Raw genomic sequence first — 27,669 nt, forward strand, 5'->3', positions numbered from 1 at the left:
ATGTTAACAAGGATACAGACTTTCAATTTTTATACTCTGCTATTCCAGGTAGTAACTTCATTTCCTAGCTGGTAGCAAGACAATGGAAAAATTTCCCAGAATTCCCACAACAAATTTCCCTTCATGTCTCATTGGCCAGAATTTGGTCATTATTTCATTTCCAAACCAAGCAGTAGCAAAGAGGATGGGATTACCATGATTTATAATATTATAATCTGATAGACAATAGCTGCTGGGCAGTCACTCCCAGTGCCCATTTTGGGCCAGTTGCTGGTGTAGCCGGTGATAACTTTCAATCTGTAGCTTTCTTCTGAGGCCTCAGGACTGACCCACTTGCTTTCCTCTTCCACTGGAATTGCTTCTTTCACTTGCTCACTGCTGTACAGAAAGGGACAGAACCAAAACCAAACATCTAAAAACTTACCCCACTCACCTGATCCTGAAGCACTTTGGGGATTTTTATTTTAATTTTGTATTATTTTTATCTTATTTAAGTCTAATAACGATGACAATCACGTGGTAAATTAAAACAGCTCCCCTCCCTCCCTTCCCCAAACACACACACCCACACACATACACACACCCACACACACACACACACATGCACACACATTTTCTCCTGTATTCTCACTTCCTTTATTTTAATTAGGTTGAGTATGGGAGTTTTAAGAGTGAATTTCTGGGTAAAGAAAGACTTCAATGGCATTTATTTGCATTTAGAGAAGAGGCAGACCTAGGGCTTCCCCTGGGTATTTCAGAGCCAGGCATGCAGAGAGCACTGTGGTTAGGAAACGGAGTGGGGATTTATGTTTTATTTTTAATTTTTAATATTTATTTATTTGGCTGTGTTGGGTCTTAGTTGTGTCACGCGGGCACTTTCGTTGCGGCGCGCGGGCTTCTCTCTAGTTGTGGCACCCAGGCTCTAGAGCGTGCAGGCTTAGTTGCCCCGCAGCACGTGGGATCTTAGTTCCCTGACCAGGGATGGAACCCACGTCCCCTGCATTGGAAGGTGGATTCTTAACCACTGCGCCACCAGGGAAGTCCCCCAGAGTGGGGATTTAGTTTGAGGTAGACGTGGGTCTGGAGTCAGGAGGAAGGTCTTGGTCACACATTCCTCCTCCCTCCCCTTTCCTGTTGTTCCCACTAGTTTCTAAATAGCAAATCCTGCTCTGGGGCCATGTAAGAAGCAGGGCAGGGTTTTGGCCTCACTGACGTGGAAGTAAAAGGAATAAGCAGGGAATTCTCTGGCAAGGGAAACTGAAAGAAAGGAGTTCCTGGGATAGAAATCAGAGGCTGCTGTATGAGAAGCCAAATAGCTTTTCAACAGGCTGGACTGAGGTCACTGGGAAACTGAGAAGCAACTTGCCTCCTCCCTGAGAATGAAGACCTGTACTGACCCCGTGTAACGCCACTTACCCCGATTTTCCCGTTCACATCCAGACTCACATCCATGTTAGTTCCCCACAAACACACACCCATGCTCCCAGCACAAAGCAATGTGACTGTAGATATTTACAAATTCACACCTGCAGTAGAGCTTCGCTTCCATTAACACCCAATTAAATACACAAAGTACACATTTTATTGCCACAAATGCCCAGAAAAGACAAAGCCCTTTAGTCGGCCTTGATTCAAAAGTACATAAATGGAAAAATTAATCTTTAGCCAATACCTGGAAACAATGTGGGAAAGAATGCACATATACACAAATTCAAGGATTATTGAAATTTTCACTCAGAAAGAAAGAGAAAAAGTCTAGATCTAATGATATGTGATCTCAGATGGGAACCTAATTTTATATGTTAATATTTTCAGTGTAAACCTACTGCTAATTGTTGAACAGCTAGCTGCCTCTTTAAGGAAGAGAAAAAGATGGGTTTATGCTGATTCTCTATTGCCTAAAATCAAGAGTCTGGTCTACATACAACCAATGATGAGAAGGAGGATGGCTAAGACGAAAAAGAACTGAACCAACCCTCAGAAGAAATGAGGGTCAGTGATCCAAAACCTGGCCTCCCTTGTTACTTATTATGAGTTTGGACAAGAGTTTTGAAAAGTCCTAAAGAACAAATGTTCTGAAGCATCAAGTTTGTTTTCTAATATTTTCAACAATACAAGGTGAAACTGAATTCTACTGTGGACAGGAAAGTTACTCTCTATTTCCTTGGTGGTGCACTGAGGACCGTTGGCAAGGTAGTGGGGAGAGGAGAATGGGAGGAGAGGGTAAAGAAACAGGTATGGAAAGTGTAATCTGATGTTTTTTTTCCTCCATGTTGATTTATTCTGAGATACGTGTCTAGAGAGAAATGAAGGGAAGAAATATACTGCTGGCAGGTGAACGGTTGTAACAACGAATTCTCTCTGCCTTTCCTGTCCCCACTGGGGATTCTTTCTCAAGCTTTGACAGCAAAGGTATCCAACGTCCATTCTCCCTTCTTCCTCCCTAACAAATTCTTGATTATGTTCAGATAACCATCCTTTCCCCTTCTAACTTCAGGAGAAGACAACCATATCTTCATTTCTGGGGGTAGAGATCTTCATTAGTTTAAGCCAATTAACAGATGACATTCTTATGGCTATTACTGTTCCCGGGGTAAGCATGGTGACCTAAGTTGGCCTAAAGAGATTGAAGTGGGGGATCTTGTATTCCATGTATTCCATACTTGGTGGAGAGGTTATCTTTTTCTGTTGTCAAACTTAAAAAGAGAGTTTATAATCCCAATTGCCATTGGCAGTCATCTTTCAGCTACAAGGGGAACCAGCCTTAGGATGAACCTGAAGCCAAGAGGAACAGAACAGGGACAATACCTGAGACCTTGATTATGTCATTAAGCTGTACCTGGAGGCTACATTAAGAGGACTTCCTGTTATATACGGTGTTATGGACCGAATTCTGTTCCCCACAAATTCATATGTTGAAGTCCTAAACCCCAGTATCTTAGAATGTGACTGTATTTGGAGTTAGGGGCTTTAAAGAGATAATTAAGCTTAAATGAGGTCATAAGGATAGTCCTTATGACTTGTGTCCTTATGAGAAGAGGGAGAGACGTCAGGGATACATGAACAGGACACAGAGAGAAGACAGCCGTCTGCACACCAAGGATAGAGTCCTCGAGAGGAAACAAACCTGCCAACACCTTGATCTTGGCTTCCAGCCTCAAGAGCTATCAGCAGTAAACTTCTGTGGTTTTAGTCATCCAGTTTGTGGTGTGTTTAAGAAAAGTTGAGCTGCGATTCTCACTGTTTAAGAAAAGTTGAGCTGGGATTTTCTAACACCTGCAGCCAGAATCATCATCTTGACACAGGATACTCATGATCTCTGTTCCTGCTTCTTTCTGCAAGTCTACTTTATGCTGCTTTCCCACTTGTTTTCTCTGTTTCTCAGGACACAGAAGCCAGTTATTTCTGTTGCAGCCTTGGCTTTATATGGAATTTCTAGTAAAATAAATAAAAAAGACTGATTTGGGTCCATATGTGCCAGTCCCAAAATACCAGAAGAGAAAATCAGATTGGTGCAGCTTGGGTCCACTTGGCACCCTTGCACCAATCAGCTGAGGCCTAGAGGACAGGAAACGTAGCAGCTGAACACTGAAGAAGGGCTTAGGGAAGTAGACTCTTCAAGAAGGGGAATGGGCACATTCTCTTACAGGAGGTATGGAGGCAGGGAGGAAATAATCGGCATTGAGAATATAGAGATCTTATTCATCGTTATATTCCTGGTGCCAAGCACATATAATGGACCTGAGTAAAGCTGAGTTAAACTAAGGAATAAAAGATGGGCAATTGCAGGTATGTAGAATAAATAGGGAATCTGTCTTTGTTTAGAGACACTGATTCTCCCTGGTCTGTGTTGTGGATGGTGTGGTGTGTGTAGTCCAGATACCCGTGCCAAACCCAGGTCAGAAAACCTTCTTCCCTCAGCTGCTGGGAGTGTTGGCAGCTCTCAGCTCTCAGCTGAGTCTCTCTCAGAGAATCTTCCTTGGCTAAAGAGAGCTGCCTAGTCCAAGGTCACACCTTCTTCCTAGAGACAATTCACATACCCAAACTGGTTGATGCAGGTGTGTAAAGTCCTAACCTCATTGCTTCAATCTGGGCAATTCTGGAGGACCATCCCAACTCCAGAGCTCTGTTGGACAGCCCATGGTCTTTGTTTTGACTGACTCACAGTTCAACTCTTCTCTCTACACAATCTTGTTTCTTTGTGTCCCCACAGGAGTTTATCCCAAGAGCAACTCCCAATAAAGCCCCTGTATACAAATCTCTGTCTCAGAATTTGGTTCGTGGTGAATCCAACCTATAACAACAGTTGGTACCAGCAGTGTCTGAGAAAGCAGACTCTAGGAAAGGACTTTGGAAATGGATCTCTCACAGGCCAAATATCAACGAGAGCCCCATCAATGCTGGTAGAAATAGTGGATAGTCCAGGGCATGCAGTAGCAGTACAACTTTAAAAACTTGCACCAGTGGTGAACTTTGTAGAGCAGGGGACGGAATGTGCTGTCAGGTGCAGTGTATCACTCATTTGAGAACAACAGAGGAAGCAGTAAATATAACGATTATGAAACTGGATGGCTATTGCCAAGGGCCATGGAAGCTCTGTAGAAAGACAATGAAAGGGTAATTAATTATTAATTAAAGGATAAATATGAAAGCGAGAGGCCTCCTTTGTAGCATAAAAGAGACTCTCATCTCCTGGAGGCCCCCAAAAAGCTGAGGATGACAAGAGTAGCGAAGTTCCAGAGAGAGTTACATTCTCAACCACAGCAAGACAGGATTGGTTCCACTAACCATCACTCCCCAGTAACCCACTGGGGAAGTTGTGTTCTCCACCTCTGAAACACTGCAGATCTCAGAGGGATCACTTCCACTAGGGGACACAGCAAGTGTTTCATTTCAACCACAAGCTACGGCTGTCACTCAGTTACTCGTTCTCCGCAAAGATCAGCAGTCAAGGAAAGGATTCACTATCCTGGGAGAAGTTATTAACTCTGATCATTAGGAAAGGATATATTTGGCGCCCACCTGATCCACTTGGCCTCTTAATACTCCCTTGCCCAATTTTGACTGTAAATGCCAAGTAAAATAGGGGATGTCGCAAAATCCTGAGAAGGGGATATTGACCAGGGTCTGAGAATCCTCAGGGGCGAGGTTCTGGGTAAGCCACCTGAGGCCAGAAGAGGAAAGGGAATCTAGAAGCAGTAGTTGAGAAAGATGATGAGTATCGGTTACGGTCTGGAGACTGGCTGCACAGTGGGTACTGGAGTTCATTGCAGTAATCTTTCTCGTACAAGTCTCTCCCCAAGCCCTTGCCACCCAAAGGTCCTTTAAAATACTAGAGGAGCTGCTCTTAAAACTGATAGGAAGCAAGTGGATCCAAGAGGCTCAGGGATGCACTACGAATGCTGTATTGCCCCACTCAGATTTCCCCCAGCGGCAGGACTGGAGCCCTCATTCCTCCGGCTGCTGGGAGTGTTGCCAGCCAACAGTGTTCAGCTGAATCCTCCTCTGGGACTTGGCCTTGGTTGAAGAGAGCCACCTCGCCCGAGGTCTTGACCTTGTCCAGGAGTAGCTCGCATCCAGTGGCTGGTTGTTGTGAAGGCATAAAGGCCTGGTCTTCTCGCCCCAACTTGGAGCAACTCTGGGGTGCCATCCTGTCCCTAGAGTTCCCTTTAGGGTGAGCTGAGGGCTTTGTTGTGACTGCCTGAACTTACAGCCTGACACATAGGATCTGTGACATTCGGCTGGAAACTTTGCAGTGGCGTTGAGTATGTATGTTGGTATGATGTGTTGTTGACAAGTCCCACACCCATATTCAAATAATTTACTAACAAGGAGGTAGGCATTATGTAATTACGTTGTTCCTAGAACTCAGTACAGGTAGCATTGGAACAATATTTTCTCTAAGACAGACTGGCTCACCAGCTATCAGCACAAGCAATCTTTAGCTAATGAAGAATTCAAAGGGAACATAAACATTTAAATGTAATGGAATTATACCTGGGCGGAGGCATAAAGGATATTGCTCTCCCCCAGTAACTCTCAGAGTTAGTTAGAGAGCTAGCGTTGTTAAGATTCAATTTTCATTTCTTCAGAAAAGAGATCAAATAGAATTTTTCCAAGTAGGAGCCAAGAGATTCTTTGTGTCAGTCTGGGCTTCCCCACTGCCTCACTCGACCCAGACATTGCTGTACACAGAAAATATCCTTCTGTCTTAAAATTAAATTTGGTCAGAAACACTAACAGAATTTTTGCTACATACGGTCTCTTAAAAAATGGGCAAGCATTATTAAAGTGACACATTATAATGTGTCAGCTGAAGATCTGAATTTTTCTCTCCAAACAACAAAAACAGTAAGTACCTAAATAAAAGAAGTAACATAGTTATGCATAGTGTGGTACTAATCCTGCATTTAGGCTGCAGTTATAGTTCTTTTTTCCAAGTTTCAAAACCACTACAATTAAAAAAATCTTTTTTCACCTGTATTAGATTGTAATTGCTTTACAATGTTGTGCTAGTTTCTGCTTTATAACAAAGTGAATCAGCTACACATATACATATATCCCCATATCCCCTCCCTCTTGCGTCTCCCTCCCACCCTCCCCATGCCACCCCTCTAGGTCATCACAAAGCACCGAGCTGAGCTCCCTGTGCTATATGGCAGCTTCCCACTAGCTAGCTATTTTATGCATGGTAGTGTATATGTGTCAATGCTACTCTCTCAATTTGTCTTACCCTTCCCTTCCCCTTTGTGTCCACAAGTCCATTCTCTACATCTGTGTCTCTATTCCTGCCCTGCCTCTAGGTTCATCAGTACCATTTTTCTAGATTCCATATATATGCGTTAATATATGGTATTTGTTTTTTTCTTTCTGACTTACTTCACTCTGTATGACAGACTCTAGGTCCATCCACATCACTACAGATGACTCAATTTCGTTCTTTTTTACGGCTGAGTAATATTCCATTGTATATATGTACCATATCTTCTTTATCCATTCATCTGTCAATGGACATTTAGGTTGCTTCCATGTCCTGGCTATTGTAAATAGTGCTGCAATGAACATTGGGGTGCATGTGTCTTTTTGAATTATGTCAAAACCACTACAATATATTAGAGGAAAATTAGGCAGGAAAAAAAAAATCTCTTCTCTTCCTCAGAGGATTGAGGGAAGAGATGAGGAAACGGGAAAATATGTGAGTAAATATGGTCAGCCGAAATTGGAGTTAATATATCTCCATATCTAGAATTACTTATTACTTACCCAGACTGCTTTTTTGATGAAGAACTCCAATAATTATCAGTATTTAGCAGCAGGGATTGCAGATTGTTTGTGTGAGGTTAATATTTAATTTTAATTTTCCTTAGATATGACTTCCAAATGGAATGTCAATTTGTGTGTTCTTAAGAGTATTGTACTGGCTCATTTCTTTGTTATAACTTTTTTTTTTGTTTGTGGGGAGACCAGGAATTTCTCTTATTTGTTTTATTTTCATTTCTTTGCTTGGTGAATTTGATTGTGTGGCATTTGGTAATTCCATTGTTCTGTTAAAATAACAATAATAATAAGCAGATTTTTCACGATGGAAGTCTTTTGAGTTCAGTGGGAGGTGTTCTTTGGGCTACTTTTTATTTAGTGGGATATTCTGAGAGCCAGCTATGATGAATACATAAATAGGGGGCTACAGGTCATGGAAATGTATCAAAATCCAGTGGCTTGAGACAACAAAATTTAATTGGTTTAAAAATCTTTATAATAAAGTTCCAGTGGTTGATTTCAACCTGTCAGTATGGGTTGGTCAATGAAATAATTACAGGTTTTTTTGTGTATTTGTTTTTGTTTTGTTTTCTGGCCACGCCACGCAGCATGCAGGATCTTCCCTGACCAGGGATTGAACCCAAGCCCCCTGTATTGGGAGCGTGGAGTCTTAACCACTGGACCGCCAGGGAAGCCCTAATTCCAGGTTTTTTTAAATAGTGAAAGTGATTTGCATTTTTAAAGAGAGCCAACTAAACTTGGCTGCTTAATAACAACATTTTTTGCTTAGAAAACAATAATGTTTTCTTAACTTCTACTTTGTTAGCTACGTCTTAACTAAAAAACTGTTTCTGAGCTCTGTTTTTTTCTCATTCATTCTATTCCAGCTCCCTGGAATCCCAGAAATTATGGTCTTTCTCCTTTCTGTCATTTTTACCCCCACAAGACGTTTGGCATTTATGAGGCCAATCTCATCAGCTCTCAAAGCTATTTGGGATTTTAAAGTCATAATCTCAGATCCTACAAGGCTGTCTGTCTTGGTTTCTTAGGAGGTTGCCAGCCTTCCTCAAGACATGAAGAAATGTATCTGGCACATAGTAGATGCTACATTTAATTTTTTGAGTAATTAATAAACTCATGTGGTTTAGACACAAAAACGTGTAAAAAGATTTACAGTGAAAGGTCCCCTTCCGGTTCCCCTTCCCCAGTATCCTCATCTACTTCTCCACAATCTCCCACAGATAATTCCTATTATTAGTTTTTGTTCCTTCTAGAATTTCTTTATGTATATTCCAGTGCCATAGAGATCAACTGAGTGATTTCCAACTTTTAACACCCAAATTTCTTACACTCTAAATGTGTTCATAGGACTTCCCTGGCAGTCCAGTGGATAAGACTCTGCACTTCCACTGCAGAGGGCACGGGTTTGATCCCCGGTTAGGGAACTAAGATCCCACATGCTGCCCAGCATGGCCAAAAGAAAATGTGTTCACCATCTCCATCTTATTATCCCCTATTTACTCTGTTTTTCAAACAGACTTTATTTTATAGAGCATTTTATGTTCACAGCAAAATTGAGCAGACGGTACAGAGGCTGCCCACATACCCACCCTGCCCAGCTGCCTACAGCACACCCTCTCCCACTATTGAAATCTCACACAAGACAGGTACGTTTGTTGTAAATGATGAACCACATTGACAGATTATCACCCGAAGTCCATAGTTTACATTAGGGTTCATTCTTGCTGTTGTACGTTTTATGGGTTTTGACAAATGTATAATAACGTATCCACCACTGTACTACCGTACAGAATAGTGTCAATGCCCTAATAATCCTCTGTACTCTGCCAGCTTATCCTCCCTGCCTCCCTAACCCAAGGCAACCACGCATCCTTTCACTGTCTCCATAGTTTTGCTTTTTCCAGAATGTCATATAGTTGGAATCATACAGTATGTAGCCTTCTCAGATCGGCATCTCTCACTTAGTAATATACATCTAAGGTTTCTCCATGTCTTTTCATGGTTTGAAAGTTCATTTCTTTTTAACACTGAATAGTATCTCATTGTCTGGCTGTACCAATTTATCCACTTACTGAAGGACATCTTGGTTGCTTGCAAGTTTTGGTGATTATGAATAAAGCTGGTTTAACATCCATGTGCCTGTTTATGTGTGGACATCAGTTTCCAACTCCTTTGGGTAAATACCAAGGAGCATGATTGCTGGATCTATGATAAGAATATGTTTAATTTTGTAAAAAACTGCTAAACTGTCTTCCTTTTTGCATTCCCACCAGCAACAAATGAAAATTTCTCATTTACTTTTGAACAAACTGCGGCCACTTTTCCACTTTCACCACCTCACCAAGCTTCTTTTATTAGGATCATTAATGGTTTCCTAGTTGCTATCCATGGGCATTTTTTAGGCCTTATTTTACTTGACTTATCTGGTGATCACTCACATCCACTTACCTCTCCCACCCCTTGATCTCTGATGCTAGTCTTCATTGGTTTCCCTTTTACCTTTTAGATAGCTCCTTCTATTCTGTCTCTTTTGTGGGTTTCTTTTGTCTCTATTTATCCCTCAGTTGTAGGTATTTTAGAATTTTTTCCTTTACTCTCTTTTCTAACTCTGCATTCTTCAAAATTTCTAACATCAATTCAGAGAGTCTTGACTGAATTTCAGGTACACATTTTCAACTGCTTCTTGGTAATCTTCACTTAGATATCTCTTAGACTGCAAAAATTCAGCATATCACTTCTATTTGTGGCCACCAAAAATAAGCAAATCTCTGTTCTTCATTTCCAGTCCTGGTTAATGGTCCTTACCGGCTCACATCTGAAACCTGAGACCCTCTTAGATGCCTCCTTCTTGTTTAGACCTCCACATTCAAGAAAATTGATTTTACTTCCTTTGCAGCTTTCCAATCTGCCCTTTCTTTACATTGCCCCAGCCGCTGCCTTAGACCAGCCCTGCATCAGTCTTTTCTTGTACTTATACAATAGCCTCCTAATTGTTCTCCTTACTTCCTGTCTCACTCTCTTCCTTTCTCTCCTCCACACCAGTGTCTGGGTGATCTTTTTACAATGTAATCCTTGATTACACTGTTCCTCTTCAATTCTCACGGCCTTGAGAAAAAGGTGAGGTCTCGAGTGTGGTGTGCAAGGTCCTTCATGATCTGACCCTGCGCATTCTTTGACCTCATTCTCAACTAAGTTCCTGTGACTTCACGTGCTTTCTCAGGCCTCCATGGAATGTCACGTCTCTGCCTTTGCCCGAAATGCCCTTCTCTTGTCTGCCTGGGCATTATCTCTAGTTGAAAGGATCTCTTTTATTTGGGGCTTTTCCCCCTTTTACTCCAAACTCCCACTCCAGCTGAGCTAAGCGCTCCCTTCTTTCTATACCATAGTCCCTTATAAATGTCTCTGCAACAAGCCCTGGTCGTAATATTTGGTACTTCTTTTTTATTTGTCCAAGTGGACTTTTTATGGGCATAATGATTACTTTAACAATTATAAATGGCTTTCCCATATTCCCATTTCACTTAATTTCATGACACTCCTTTTTTTTTTTTTGTGGCCGTGCTGTGCGGCTTGCAGGATCTTAGTTCCCCGACCAGGGATTGAACCCAGGCCCACGGCAGTGAAAGCACCGAGTCCTAACCACTGGACCACAAGGGAATTCCCCGTGGCACTCTTTTTGTCTTTAAATTGCATAGAAAAGAGCCTGAGACAAGGTTGATATATTAATGCTTTATTTGGAGTGGAATCCCAGGGCAGCAAGAGTGAGGGAAGAAGGGAAGTAAAGCAGGGACGGAGGATAAGAAAATATAAGTTGGTGTGTTATCAAGCTGGCGGCTGCTTCACTAGGAGACATGGCCAGTGCTCTTCACATGGAGCATCTCCTGAGAGCTAGTATAGATCCACTGTGCCTCAGAACACACTGTTAGGTTTGGGAAGGAGGGGGAGTAAGGGATGCATTTGTCAGTGACTTCTTATTTCCTGCTTTTCATTGGCCAGAATCCATCCAATTATTTTAAAATTTCCCTGACTTCTCGATGGTGTTACCTGGCCCCTCTGAGCAGCTGCTGGGGACGCCCGAGGCATGGCATGTCTCACGGGGGCCGAGACGGTGGTGTGAGGAGAGGAAGTGAAGGCAGGAGCTGGGCGGCGGCTCTCACTGGAGCAAGAAACCGAGGCGTGTGGGAGGGAGACACAAGAGGGAGGAGATGTGGGGGTGTATTATATGTATAGCTGATTCACTGATTCACATACAGCAGCAACTAACACGCCATTGTAAAGCAATTATACTCCAATAAAGATGTTAAAAAAAAAAAAAAAAAACAAAGCAAAAAATGAGGAGATGGGGCAGGTTGCATCAGACCTATCTGGTACAGCATGTAAACTGGATCGAGTTCATCTGTGATGTTAGCAAAACCCTATTTTCTTCATATTATTGATGAGGAGACTGAGATGAGAGAAACAGAGTATACTGTACAAAGTCACATAGCTATTATGGTTGAGCCAGAAGGTGTTTCAGAGTGTTTTCCCCCGTACATTTTGTGCTGCTTTGCACTAAACAAAAGTACTTCTCAAGTTTCTATCTTTTCCTTTCTTATTTTTTTTCCTTCCTCCTATTTCAATCCCCAGTTCGTAAGAGGAAGAAGCAAAGCAGTATACCCACATCTCATTTTTGGGTTATAGAAATTGTTGTTGAAGTATTCAGATAAACACCCAACATTATTTTTTGATGTGGAGGTTTAACTGCCTAGGCTTAAAAAGTTGGGCAGAAACTTTCCTTAGGATGGGACTTTTCAGTAGTGGAAGCAACAATTCTTTTTATTTGCACATCCAAGCTAAATCTTTTTTGATCTCCTCAGGTGGAACAATTCTACCAAGCAAAGCAGACAGTACTACTTAATTCAGAATGTGTTTTGGAAGGAATAAGTTTATGATGCTGATAGCAAAAAGTTTTCTCTCCTCTTCCAACTAACACCATTTTTTATACAAATATATTGTTTTAAAATGAATATTTCAGCTGGCCAGTTCTAAATATCCTTAGTCTTAAATTTATTTGGTAATATGAAAGAGGGATATATTTTTAATTTTAACTTTGTCCTGTGTGTATTGCATTGGGTACGAAGAATAAAAAGCCGTAGATTAGGGCTTTGAATAAATCATGGCCATTCTTAATTGACAAATTTTTATCCAGCTTGGAAGAAGGTGTAACTTTTTTCCTGAGGTCAAACAATATTTGCCTTTCTTTTCCATATGTTATCTGCCAGGCCTTCCAATCTAATAATGGGAAGGTTTGAACACTTATTCTGTATTATATAGACAGTATGAAAAGAAGTAGGAATGGTTTCAATGTTCAACACACAATCTGAATTTATTTTCCTTGTGCTATCTTTTCTTTTCTTTCTTTCCTTTTTCTTTCTTTTTTTTTTTTTTAAATTTACTTATTTATTTATTTTGGCTGCACTGGGTCTTAGCTGTGGCACAAGGGATCTTTGGTTACGGCATGCATGCAGGTTTCTTAGTTGTGGCATGCAGATTCTTAGTTGCGGTATGCGGGGATTTAGTTCCCCGACCAGGGATTGAACCCGGGCCCCCTGCATTGGGAGCACAGAGTCTTACCCACTGGACCACCAGGGAAGTCCCTTTCTTTCCTTTTTCAAACACTGTTGACTTCCGATTTAGTCAGTAATTACGAGTCCAGCCTGGTCTGTCCAAATGAATAAAGCAGAATGGTTCAATAGTAGGAAATCACAAAAGGCAGAATTTTTAGAATGAGCTACTCACTTGGTGTGATGTCCCTCTCCAAAACACTTATGTGTAACCCAAGTTCTAGAGCCCAATTTATTTCTGCAAAGGCCTCTGGAGGACAGTTTAAAGTAGACTTTACATCTTCCTCGCTCAGAACTCCTGAGAAACGGCTGGGGACTGAGGTAGTGATGGTAAGGCCAGAGGCACTAAATCCTGCACTTGGTAGTGGCCTATCTGATCCTTAATTACCTAGCCTGGAAGTCCTCAGGTATATAAGCAATCCATCTAGGACCAAGGTGACACTGTTGCTTTATCGTAATTAGCTCTTGGTTTATCTTGGTTATTAGTTCATGATTGACAAAAAGGCAGAGGAAGCGCAAATTACCTCTTGCTTGAGCTGGGACATCCATCTTCAGCCCTTGGACATCAGCACTCTTGGTTCTCGGGCCTTTGGACACGGATTAGGTCTCTCCTGGTTTTCAGGCCTTTGGGTCTGAACTGGAACTGCATCACTGGCTCCCCGGGGTCTGCAGTTCGCAGACAGCAGATTGCAGGACTTCTCAGCCTCCATAATTGCATGAGCCAACCCCTCATTAAAAACCTTTTTGTGTGTATCTGTACATATCTTATTGGTTTTGTTTGTCTGGAGAGCCCTGACTAATACAACACGGTAGGGAGGCTCTATTCGAAGAAAGTTGGAGGTGGGGCAAATCTCAGGTGAACCCTATTCTAACTGAGGGCGCGAACCCATTGACGATCAGCAACAGCTGAGCAAGACGAAGGTCCATAGAAACTGTTAGTCTTGTTGCTGCCTCGGCTTGGTGGGTATGGAAATTCCAAGCGTCGGCAGTTGCAAGGTAGAGAAAGACTCTAGAACCCTGCTGTCTACGGCAAAGAAAGGAAAGAAGTGGAACCAGCTAGCCTGAAAGGGGTAAGCAATGGTTAGCTTCATGCAGGGTTTCCTGATGCCAGTTACCCTCTTCATTTTTCTCTCTCTTCTTTCCCCAAAAATAACAGTGTTAAATATAAAATTGCATTGAGCCAGGTCTAGTTGTAGGTTCAGAAGAGTTGGAACCGTCCCCCATTCTATTATATGTATTTTTCTTACTCACCCCCTCTTACTTCAGGCCAGAAAGCCTGTATACTACCTGGAAATAAAATAATAAAAGCCAGTGTTTGCTGCTGGCTCTGCGCACGTGGCCAAGTGATTATTTGCAAGACCACTGTTAGGGTGCCAGTAGGGGATCCCTCAAGGTGTCGGCTAATAACATAATCACACAGGGTGATTTTAGGGTGGCTGCAGGCTGCAAAGCTCTTCCTGATGTCAAAAGCAATTCCCTTCTCCTTTAAGGCTGTTTTCTGCCTTTCTTGTCCTGTCTTCCTCTCACCCCAGTCTGTCCTAGGTCCCGCCCTGTGTTTTCATAAAGAAACAACAGATGATGACACATGGAGATCACCTGCCCAGGCAAGAGGAGTATCTGGAGGAGTATCTGGGCGCCAGACGACAACTATTGAAGGGGCGGGCCATCTGTGGGATGCCCATGCCCTTTAAAAGCTGAGCTTAAAGTCTCAGCTTCATCTTCCAACAGGGTCTGGTTAAAGTGTGTAGAAGCTTTTTTTTTTTTTTTTTTTTAAGGTAAACCAGCCAGAGATCCCTGGTTTCTATTTTTTTTTATTAAAATTATTAGCACCTTTAATTATTATTTATTTATTTATTTATTTATTTATTGGGCTGTGTTGGGTCTTCGTCTCTGTGCGAGGGCTTCCTCTAGCTGCGGCAAGCGGGGGCCACTTTTCATCGCGGTGCACGGGCCTCTCACTATCGTGGCCTCTCTCGTTGCGGAGCACAAGCTCCAGACGCGCAGGCTCAGCAGTTGTGGCTCACGGGCCTAGTTGCTCCGCGGCCTGTGGGATCCTCCCAGACCAGGGCTCGAACCCACGTCCCCCTGCATTAGCAGGCAGATTCTCAACCACTGCGCCACCAGGGAAGCCCCTGTGTAGAAGCTTTTAAAGCAATTTGGCAGTAATTCTATGTCTGTTGAATCTAATAAAAAACTTGGGCTTGTATTTCCTATGTTTTCACTTATTTTATTTTCCACTTCCTTTTTCTATTGACTTATTCTTAGTTTATTTTGTAAATGTACCAGGGCTGAATGGAAGAAAACAAACAATAAAAATCAATTGGCCCACGAGCATTCAGAGGAACAGCGCTCTAAGTCATGCTGGCGCCTACTTCTTCCCCAAGTTGATGCAGGGCTGCTCCTCCCAGAGTCCCAAATGAGGAGTTGTGGAAAGACCCTGCGTCTCCCAGTGTTCCCCCTCAGCCTGTGCAACACACTTCCAGGGAACTAGAAACCCAGCAGGGTGGGGAGGGGGAGCTGCCATCCACCCCCTCCCGCCCCCCCCTTCCACTCCTACAGTCCTACAGCTGGGTCAGGAAAGAATGTTTCTTTAACCTCTCCTCTACTTAAACGTGATACAGTCTATCAGGTCTAGCCCTTGATATGTTTAGTGCGAGTTAAACATTTGGAGAATCCTTTCTTTCTCAACTGTGCATTTCCTAGCCTATTGTTATGCTGCAAAATTCTCTTGAGTGTGACAAGATGAATAATAACTTCTGCTCTTTTCCTTCCTTCTTTGACGATCTTGATCCAATCTGCACCTCCTTCTCCCCCAGGATACTTTGGGTTTACTAGGAAGAAGTCATGTTTCCAAAAAGGTGAAAGGGAAAATCACATTTGTCTTTTTTCAAAATATTGTTTCCTCCTCCTCAGTGTTACGAATTAAGTTCCGGCAACAGCGTCACTTCTGCCTTCACAAAACTACCACTGACCCCAGACAGCACTCTAATAACAGGCAGAGCTCTCAATACATAGCATGATGATTTGTATAGCATCGCCTGTAGCAAACACAGGCAGTCTCATTCTCACCTTTCAAGTCTCAGCCTAAATGCCACCACCTCAGAAACACCTTTCTTGATGAGTGTCTTTCCTTAGTTTCTATCTCATCATTCTGTGTATTTTATTCATAACTTTCATCACAATGTGTTATGTTGCTTTTCTTTTTTTAAGTAAACTCCAATTTATTTATTTTATTTTTTCTTAAGCATTTTTCCCAGCTTTATTGAGATATAAGTAACATAATATTGTGTAACTTTAAGGCGTACACCATGTTGATTTGATATATTTATATGTTGCAAAATAATATATTAGCATAAGCTAACACCTCCATCACATCACATAATTACTGTTTCTTTTTTTGTCGTGAAAACCTTTAAGATCTATTCTCTTAGCAACTTTCAAGCATGTAATACAGTATTATTAACTATAATCACCATGCTGTACATTAGATCCTCAGGACTTATTCACCCTATAACTGGAGGTTTGTACCCTTTGACTAATATCTCTCTATTTTCCCCTACCCTCCTAGCCCCTGGTCACCACCACTCTACTCTCTTTTTCTATGAGTTTGGCTTTTTTAGATTCCACATATAAGTGATATCACACAGTATTTGTCTCTCTGTCACTTAGCATGAAGTCCCCAAGCTTCATCCACGTTGTCTCAAATGGTAGGATTTCCTTCTTTGTTACAGTTGAATAATATTCCATTGTGTGTGTGTGTGTGTGTGTGTGTGTATGGCACATCTTTTTTTTCCATTCACCTGTAGATGGACACTTGGGTAGTTTCCATATCTTGGCTGTTGGGAGTAATGCTGTAATAAACATGGGAGTACAAATATCTCTTTGAGATCCTGTTTTCATTTGCTTTGCATATAAATATACACAGAAGTGGGATTGCTGGATCATATGGTAATTCTACTTTTATGTGTTTACTTACTAATTGTTTTCCCTATAAAAATGTAAGATCTAAAAGGCCAGGAACCTTTTACTTTAATTCATTGCTGTATTCCCATTGCCTAGATAGAGAATGGCACTTAGCAGTGTTTTTTAAACCTCTGTTGAATAGGTGAAAGGGCACAAGAGAGCCCCTTGTGGACGCTTAGATGGTGAGCCCCTCCTGAGGCATGGATGCACTGCAACATCACTCCCACTAGGCTTTTTGTACTTGGAAGATTCAAGTCCTATAGGTGTGATTGCATCTTGCTGTTCAGGAAGCAGAGCTAGTTTCAGCTTGAGATGGTCAAGTTTCATAAAAGGAGAAGCTGCTAGGTGGTGGGGCTTCCCCAGGAGAATTCAGGTAGCTAAGGGGTGAGGGGTAGGATTGTTACAGCAGATAGTTCCTTCTTCCAAGAAGGGGATGAGTCACACACCCTTTTGTGCTTGAAAACACAAAAAGAGAATTAATGGGACCCTGAGAGAAGGTAGGGAAAGGGAAAATGCTTATGTGCCAGAGGTTCTCACTTTCTCTATTGTGTCTGTTGCCTAATTTCAGGATTATTATTATTTTTTTATTAAATCATTGATTTTTAATGAAGTTAAAATAATCAATTACATCTTGTTTTCATAGTTCTCCAAGTTATAATAGTACATAAATATCACCCAGAGTAGACTTTTTTAAAAAAATTTATTTATTTAATTTATTTATACAGCAGGTTCTTATTAGTTATCTATTTTATACATATTAGTGTATATATGTCAATCCCAATCTCCCAATTCATCCCACCACCACCACCCCCGCACCCCTGCTTTCCCCCCTTGGTGTCCATACGTTTCTTCTCTACATCTGTGTCTCTATTTCTGCCCTGAAAACCAGTTCATCTGTACCATTTTTCTAGGTTCCACATATATGTGTTAATATACGATATTTGTTTTTCTCTTTCTGACTTACTTCACTCTGTATGACAGTCTCTGGTTCCATCCATGTCTCAACAAATGACCCAGTTTCATTCCTTTTTATGGCTGAGTAATATTCCATTGTGTATATGTACCACATCTTCTTTATCCATTCGTCTGTTGATGGGCATGTCGATAGGTTGCTTCCATGACCTGGCTATTGTAAATAGTGCTGCAGTGAACGTTGGGGTGCATGTGTCTTTTTGAATTATGGTTTTCTCTGGGTATATGCCCAGTAGTGTGATTGCTGGGTCATATGGTAATTCTATTTTTAGTTTTTTAAGGAACCTGAGGATTATTTTTGTGGCCCAGGAGGTGTCTGGGCAAGTGACCAAGGGAAATGATTGTTGCAAATGAGCATCATGCCAGTGCCCAGGGCAGTGGCTGGAGTAGAGGACCGAGTAAGTACCATATTCCAAGGTAAAGTGGCCCAGGCAGGCTGCCACTCTCCTGATAGCATGCCACTTTATGGTCACAGCTAAAGATGACACCTCCTTTTTCCCTGGGGTATTTTGTGACTCAGAGACTCAAGCCAACACAACTGCTACTCTGCAGGGCATTACCATTCACTGCTGCAGCCAGAAATCTGAGAGCAACCCTGATCTCTGCCCTTTCCCTTATTTTCCACATTTGTCAATAGTCAGTTATATTGATTCCATCTCCAAACCATCTCTTGACTCTGTTTTCCTTTTCTCCTTCTCCTTTGCCCAAGACCAAACTATCATCTTTTTTGCCTAAATGATTGCAAGGGCCTCCTGAGAGTTTATTCCAAATCAAATTTGCTTTCTTCTATTTTACTTTTCAGATTTCAGCCAACATAATCTCAATCAGGTCCCTCCCCAGATTAAATTCTTCAGTGGATCCTTCTGTTGTTCTGTTGTTCAGTGATCCCCACCTTTCTCCTTAGCCTCATCTTATTATATTTTCTGTTCTCCTCTCAGTACTTAAGATTTTCCCCTATATTTTTCCAGTTCCTAGGACTTATTGTGCTTTTTGTTTTTTAAACTTCAGTGCTTTTGCACTGCAGTTTCACTTTGTCTAGAACACGTCCCTATGCTTCCTGCTGCCCGACACACCCAACAGGCAGTATCCAGCCAGCTCCTCTTCATTCTTCAGATCTGAGCTTAAATATTTTTTCCCCAGCACACTTCTCAGAGAGTTATATGTGAGCAAGAGCTTAAGCTCCATGTAACTCATTGATGAGGGAGTCAGCAGGAATAATGCTCGTTCTAAGGTGTATTGAAGAACAGGGGTTTGTATATTCTGATAAGAAAGAAATGTCAAAATAACAATGTTAAGTTGTATGCAAAACTAGTTAATATCCTACGAGTATTAACAACATAACTGTTCCTTCTTATTTACTATAAAACCATGACACCTTACCAAGTTAATCTGTATTCTTTCAGGTCTGTCTTTAAAATGTCCCTTGTCAGCGGTGAGTTATTTTTTTTAAGTGGTATTTTCTGAGAGACTCACATGAAAGTCAAATAGGCTTATTAAAAATATTCTCTGGTATGATATAAAAGTATCAAGTAATCATCATTGTGCCTTATTTCCAAGTTTGGAATCAATTATTCTTAATTTCAGAAAAGTCTTTCCTCCTTCCTCAGCCTAGATTAGACTCTCCTCGTGATATATGCTCCCAGAGTACCTATATGTACGCTTTGTAACCCTTATCATAATTGTAATTATAGGCATCACTTTTATATTCTCTGTTAGGAATTGGCTCACATGATTATGGAGACTGAGAAATCTTAAGATCTGCAGTTGGCCAGCTGGAGACTCAGGAGAGCCGATGGTGTAGTTCCAGGAGAGCCAACGGTACAAGTTCCAGTCCAAAAGCCAGCAGCTTAAGACCCAAGCAGAGTTTGAAGGCAGGAAAAAGACCAGTGTCCCAGCTCAAGGTAACCAAGCAGGAGGAGTTCCCTCTTACTCAGCCTTTTTGTTCTATTCATGTCTTCACTTGATTGGATGAGACCCACCCACTTCAGGGAGGGCGCTCTGTCTTAATAAGTCTGCAGATTCAAATGTTAAGCTCATCTAAGACACACTCACAAGCACACACAGAATAATGTTTGACCAAATGTCAGGTTAACACATAAAATTAACCATCACGGATTATAAGCACCATGGGAGCAGGGACCTCCAGATTTGTATCTGCAGCTGCCTTCAGCAGCTTCAATATGATGTCTTATTGGCATCTTAAACTTGAAAAAGGCTGAATTGAACTCCTGATTTTTCCATCTATTCACATATAGCTCCATATTCCACCCAAATGTTCAATTCAAAGACCTATGTGATATTCTTGGTTCCTCTCTTTCCCATCTCACTTAACCATGTACCAGCAAGTTCATTTGGTTCTACCGCTAAAATATATTATGAATTCGTCTACTTCTTTCTGTCTCTACTGCTACCACTCTCATCTTTTGCCTGGTCCATTGTGGTAGTTTATTTGTTAGTCTCCTGATTAAATTTTGGATTCTAAGATTTCAAGAATTCAATTCTCAATTTCCAGAACTTTTTCATCATTCTGAGCAGAAACTCTGTACCTATTAAACAATAATTTCCATTTCCCCTCCCCATCCTCTATTCTATTTTCTGTCTCTATGAATTTATCTGTTCTAGGTATCTCATATAAATGAGTCCATACCATATTTGTCATCTTGTGCATGATTTCTTTCACTTAGCATAATGTTTTCAAGGTTCCTCCATGTTGTAGCATGTATCAGAATTTTATTCCTTTTTAAGGGTGAATAACATTTCACTGTATATATATAGCAAAATTTTAAAATCCATTCACTTGTTGATGGGTACTTGGGTTGTTTCCATGTTTTGGCTATTGTGAATAATGCTACTATGAACACTGGGGTAAATCTGTTTGAGTCCCTGCTTTCAATTCTTTTGGATGTATATGTAGAAGTGGGATTGCTGGATCATAATAAGATAATTTCATGTCTAACTTTTTGAGGAACCATCTTGAGGTTCACTTTTTGCATATGGATAGCCAACTTTTCAGCACCATTTGTTGAAATGATCACTATTCCCCATTGCATTATCTTGGTATTCTTTTGAAAATTAATTAACCATAAGTGCATGTCTTTTTCTGTATCTCTATTCTGTTGCATTGGTCTATGTGTCTACCCTTATGTCAATATACATGGTCTTGATCACTGTAACTTTATTTTAAATCTTGAAATCAGGTAATGTAAGACTTACAGACTTGTTCTTATTTTAAAAACTATTTTGGTTCTTCTAGATCCTTTGTATTTCCCTATGCATTTTAAGAATCAGCATGTTAATTTCTAAAAAGCCTGTGGAGATTTTTGATTGGGATTGAAATTGAATCTGTCTTTCAATCTGGGGAAAATCGACATCTTAACAATACTGGGCCTTCTAATCCATAAGCGTGGCATTCTTTCTACTTACTTGAGTCTTCTTTACTTCTTCTCAGTAATGCTTTGTAGGTTTCAGTGTATCGGTCTTACACATGTTTACTTTTTTGTCCCTAAATATTTCATATTTTTAATGTTACAACAAATGTTACTTTAGAAAATTTTAATTTTCAATTGTTTGTTGTTGACATATAGAAATAGAATTAATTTATGTGTAGTGGCTTTCTATTCTGAGACATTGTTAAACTCACTTTTATTTAATTCCATGGGACTTTTCATATAGATAATCATGTTGTCTGCACATAAGGACAGTCCTACTTCCTTTCCAAAGTGTATTCATTCTCCTTCTTTTTCTTGCTTTATTCCTCTAGCTAGAATCTTCAGTACAGTGTTAAATGAAGGTGGAGAGAGTGGACATGCTTCCTGATCTTAGGGGGAAAGGATTCAGTCTTTCTCCTTTAAGTGATATTAGCTTAGCTGTATGTTTTTCAAGACACCCTTTATCAGGTTGTGAAAATTCTGTTCTATTCTTAGTTTGTTGAAAGCTTTTGTTTTGTTTGTTTGGTTTTTTTTTTTTTTAATCATGAATGGGTATTGAATTTTGTCTAATGCTTTACTGCCACTATTAAGATAATCATATGGTTTTACTTTTTATATGGACTGATTTTCAAATGTTGAACTAACTTTGGATTCCAGGATAAACTACTTTAAAATATATATATATATATATATCTCTTACCAAATTTGATTTTTACATATATTTTTAAAGGATTTTTGCATCTATGTTCATGAGGGATAATGATATATACTTTTCTTATAATATCTTTATCAGATTTAACTATCAGAATAATAATGACCTGATAAAATCAGTTGGAAAGTGTTTCTTCATCTACTTTCTCTAAGTGTTTGTGTAGAATTGGTATTATTTTTGTGTAAAAGCTTCACCATTGAAGCCATCTGGGCCTAGACATTTTTCCATGGAAAGATTTGTAGCTACAAATTTAATATCTTTAATAGATACAGGGATATTCAGGTTATCAACTTCTTGAATGAGCTGTGATTATTTTATTTTTTAAAGGAATTTGTCCATTTCATGTAAGTTATTAAATTTATTGGCATAAAGTTATTCACAGTGTTTTCTTATTATGTCTCTAGAATCTATAGTGTTGCCCCCCTCTGGAATATTCCCTCTCAGGAATATCTTCATTCCTGATATTTGTAAGTCGTGTGATTTTTTTTCTCTCTTAAGTCTGGCTAGAGGCTTATCAATTTTATTAAGCTTTCGAAAGAAAAGGTTTTTGGCTTTACTGGTTTTCTGTATTATATTTTTAATTTTCTGTTTCATTGGTTTCTACACTTTTATTTATTATTTACTTTCTTCTGTTTGCTTTGGGTTTAGCTCTTCTTTTTCTAGTTTCTTATAGAAGAATTTCAGATCATTGATTTAGACACTTCTTTTCTAATATAGGCATTTAATACCATCTACATTTCTCTCTAAGAACTGTTTTAGCTGCATCCCACAATTTTGATATGATGTATTATCATTTTTATTTACTTCAAATATTTTCTAATTTCTCTTAGGTTTTATTCTTTGACCCTTGGATTATTTATAATTATGTCATTTAATTTCCAAATACTTGGAGATTTTCCAGACACCATTCTGCTACTGATTTCCAGTTTTATTTAGTTGTGGTCAGAGAACATACTATATATGATTTAAAGACTTCAAAATTTATTGAAATTTGCTTTATATCCAAACGTATAGTCCATCTTGGTGAATGTTCCATGTGAACTCAAAAGGAATGTATATTCTGCTGTTATTGGGTATAGTGATCTATAAATGTCAGTTAGGTCAAATTGGTTGATAGTGTTGTTTTAAGTCTTCTACAGCTGTTTCTGTCTACTTGTGCTCTTGTTTACTAAAAGAGGAGTATTTAAATTTCTAACATGTTTGTAGGGTTCTTTTTTTTTGAAATTAATTTATTTTTTGGCTGCTTTGGGTCTTTGTTGCTGTGCGGGCTTTCTCTAGTTGTGGAGAGCGGGGGCTAATATTTGTTGCAGTGTGTGGGCTTCTCATTGTGGTGGCTTCTCTTGTTGCAGAGCACGGGCTCTAGGCAAGTGGGCTTCAGCAGTTGTAGCACACAGCTCAGTAGTTGTGGCTCACGGGCTCTAGAGTGCAGGCTCAGTAGCTGTGGCTCATGGACTTAGTTGCTCGGCGGCATGTGGGATCTTCCCGGACCAGGGCTTGAACCTGTGTCCCCTGCATTGGCAGGCGGATTCTTAACCACTGCGCCACCAGGGAAGTCCCAGTTTGTAGGTTTTTCTATTTCTCCTATCAGTTCTTGATTTATATATTTTCAGGCTCTGTAATTAGGTTAATATACATTTACAATTATTATATTTTCTTAGTGAATTGGTCTCTATCTTTAAGAAACATTCCTCTTAAACCTGGTAAAAACTTCTTGTTCTAAAAATCTACTCAATCTTATATTAATATTGACACTTTAGCTTTCTTTTGATTAGCATTTGCATTTTATATCTTCTTCCTCCTTTCTATGTTAACCATCTGTGTCTTTGTATTTAAAGTGGGTTTCTTCTCATAGTTAGTATGCAGCTGAGCCTTTAAAAAAAATTCAACCTGACAATCTCCACTTTTTAATTGTTTAAACCTTTTGTATGTAATGTAATTATTTATATGCTTAGGTTTAAATGTACCGTCTTGCTAATTGTTTTCTGTTTGTCTCAATTGCTTTTCCCTTTTTTATTTTCTTTTCCTGACTTCTTTGGATTTAGATATTTTTTCTGATTTCATCTTGCCTCCACTAGGCTTTTAGCACTTTTTCAGCACTTTTTAAAATTTTAGTGATTGCTCTATGAAATACAATATACTTTTAAAACTTTTTGCAGTCTACTTACAGTAATATCCTACTATTTCACGTATAGTATAAAAATGTTACAACAGTATATTTACCTTTCTCCCTTCCTTTCCTTTGTGTTACTGTTATATTTTACTTCTACATATGCTGTATATCCACAATAATTGTTATTCTTACTATATAAAAATATATTTAATACTTAGTATACTTCAATTCTTACTGTACAAATATAAATATATTGTTATTCTACTATAGTCAGTAACCCTTTTTGACAACTTTACTGGAGTATAATTGATGTAAAATAAAATACCCATATTTAAAGCATATAAGTTACTAAGTTTTGACATAAGCACATACCTGTGAAATCAATACCACAATCAAGATAACGCACATATTCATCACCTGCAAAAGCTTCCTTATGACCATATATAATCTCTCCTTCTTCACTGTCTATTCCTATTGAGATGATCATATGATTTTTTTTTGATATAACCTATTAATATAGCAAATTACAGCTTCAGTCCTCTAGTCCTTTCTTAGGTTCCTTTCCCTGGTCTTGAGTATTTTCCTCACATGCACGCACCTTTCAAAACTCAGCTGAATACTGGATGAGACCTTTTACAGATGTCTGGAGTTCTCTCACGCTTTAGCTCACTCCTCTCCAGGACTCTGCCCTGCAAACTCCAGCCATTTTGCCTTTTAGGACACCCAGCATCGTCTCCCCGACTCATGGAGACTAGCAGGCTCTGCTTGGGTTTCCCCTCCCTCTGCAGCAGCCTGGAAACTGAAAGTTCTAGGTGTATAGATAGCAGTGTTCACACTCAAAGTTGGGAGAATTGTCTGGCCAAGGATATGAGGGTGGGTGGGACAGGCAGGCATCAGAGAGAGATAGGACAGTGGATTGAGGGGTTGCAGAGTCGAGGCATAGTTATTTGGGGAGGGAGACTGGATCATGTGTAAAAACCTTAGAGAAGAAGGTAAATAATGAAAAGCTGGGTTAAGGGAGGGAAAGGAACGTGTATTGAGCATAATTCTGGCTGCACAGGCTGACATAAAACCAGTCCTTCAGTCAGTCCAAAAATGATTGTATCCCAAAATTCACTCTAGGCCATTTGTGAATTAGGTGTTTCTCTTTAATCACTCTTTCTCCTCGTGAAGCTGAGTGTGACTCTTAGGGGCCCCTTAAACATCACTGTGCTGTTGCTCAGAGGGAAACAAGTGTTACGTCTTCAGTAGGCCCTGATCCACTTAGGATCGAAGCTCCTTTAAGAACTCCAGGACCTTCTGGAACTGATTCAGATGCTACACTCCATGTCCTTGGCCACTGTATGTGGTAAGCCTGATTCCTCTTGCCTAGATTTCTCTAGAGAATCCTGCTTTTATACTAGACTATTAGAACTCTATAGACTCCTGGCAGAGCAGGCACTTGAGGGCGATTCTATTGCAGGAGTAGGGAAAAGGCTAATAGGCAAAGCATAGTCTTTGGTGGACGGTGCAGATGCGGGGTAGAAGGTTAGGCAGTTGGCCAAGCCACGGAGGTCCAACAAGAAGTAACGAGCGGAACATTGGCAACAAGCGGGGCCCCAGAGGGCAATCCAAGAGTCCTGCAGATCCAGGCAGTCCGTCAGCAGCCTGCATCAGGGTTTGCTGGTGCAAACACAGAGGAAACAAAGATTAATTGCTCTCCTGGGCTCCGTATCATCCCTCCCGAGTGCCCTGCCTATCATTTGCTGATTGGGTCCAGAGTTTTGGAACACAGGATTATTGGCGCTTTGGTGGAGACTAAATTATTCACGCATTCTTTGACTTACCAGCTTGTAGAAACCATAATTCCAGTCTTTACAGACTTTATAGGAGTTCTGCGTTTGAATGGGGGAATCTCACTGATTAAGGTTAACATTAGGAGCAGTGAGAGGCATTTAGGGAGAGGACAAAGGGAGTCTTCTCCCCTATGCATTATAAAAGTTAAAACATTATGTTCAGGGATAAATAATGAGACAAGAAATAGATATACAAACAGATTATTTTTTCTTGAGTAGGCATGTGCTTCTTCTGGTGTCAGCGTTTCATGGCTTTGGGGGTTATGCATAATACCCTGTGTACATCACTACCACTGCATTTCCACACTGTCTATTAATCATTTATGCATTTGCCCCCCACACCAGACTGAACTCTGTGGATAGGAACTGAGTGTTATTAATCTCTATATCCCTAGCACCTAGCAGTGATGAATGATAAAATGTTCATCCCTTTCTTACCAAGCATGTGTTATTCCAGAAGTGCTTTGAATTAGAAATTCCTTCACAGCGAACATCAGATCTTTCTTTTCCAGAGTAAGTAGGAAATAACTCAGAACAATACCTAACAGGCATTTAGCCTGTTGATGATGCTAATGATGACATCTAGTTTCCATGGCAACATGCACTTATCCTTACAGTGTTTCTTGGACTATGTGAAATTTGGAAGAAAAAATACATACTTCTTCCCACATTGTGAGAAAATCTTTTGTATTACAGTATTTCTGTCCACCTTATCTTCTTTCTAAATGTGTTTATTCTAAGTAGTTGAGTCAATGATGTACATACTGTGGACTATAATGAGGTCAAATCCAGAAATGGTATTGGTGGTGGCGAGGGAGAAGAGCAGAGAATAAGGGATGTGGATTGTTAAAAATACATAGGTGGCAAACTCATTTCAGCACACATTTCCTTCCTTTCTTTTTCTTTTCCTGCATTTTCCTTCTCTGATCCTCATAACTCAGCTAAATCCAGGTCTCTTTAAACCTTGAAATCACGTCACTTTCTGCATAGACCATGCTGAAAACTGTGAAAGGGGGATCTAAGCTGCTCTCCCACTCAGAATCCTTTAGTAGCTCCCATCGCCTCAGCCACAGTGTAAGCTTGTCCGCTTGGCATAGGGAGCCTTTTTTTTTTTTTGTGGCGGGGGGTGGGGGGGATTGGTCACACTGTGGCTTGTAGGATCTTAGTTCCCCAACCAGGGATCGAATCCGGACCCTTGGCATGAGAGTGCAGAGGCCTAACCACTGCACCACCAGGGAAGTCCCAAGCCCTTCCTTGAAGAGCCTTCAGCTACTCTTTCTCCTATCTCTCAGCTCCTCCACTTTGCATCTTATGAGCAAGCTCTTTTCAAGTCTCTGAACCCTGTTGTTTAACCTGGAATAAGTTACCCCTTTCTCACCTGATAAGCTTACGTTTATATTTCAAATCTTGCTTTAGGCCTTCCCTTCTCTGGGAAGTCGCTTTGGATTCCCTCTCACCCCTGGTTTAGGTGCTGACCCATATGCTCCAGAACACCTTGGGTTCCTTGTACAGTTGAACTGAGGCCACCATACTGTAAACTGAATCCCTCAGTAGACAGCGAACGCTTTGAGAACAGTGTCTTGAATCTGTAAATCTCAAGCCTCAGGATAATTTAAGGCTAATTGGGTAGGTTCTCAACTAATGCTTCTGAATGAATGAATGAATGAATGAATAAAGAGGCCCAATAATACCTGGGACTCCTTCTGCTCAAGTTCTACCTCCACTAGAGTTGTTTTAATACATTAGAGAAGTGTGATGTTGAAACTTA

General features: G+C 40.4%; 1 protein-coding gene across 1 annotated transcript in view; it reads left to right on the forward strand.

Moving 5' to 3' along the window:
- Positions 1 to 27,669, forward strand: part of GRIN2B (glutamate ionotropic receptor NMDA type subunit 2B) — a 651,979-nt gene that overhangs the window by 49,809 nt on the left and 574,501 nt on the right. Inside the window, exon 2 of the mRNA XM_082421982.1 lies at positions 19,533 to 19,717. The gene's annotated coding sequence lies outside the window, so the exon portion shown is untranslated. The remainder of the gene's footprint in view (positions 1 to 19,532; positions 19,718 to 27,669) is intronic.

Source organism: Balaenoptera physalus (assembly GCF_965194825.1).
Source record: "Balaenoptera physalus genome assembly, chromosome: 13".
Lineage (NCBI taxonomy): Eukaryota > Metazoa > Chordata > Mammalia > Artiodactyla > Balaenopteridae > Balaenoptera > Balaenoptera physalus.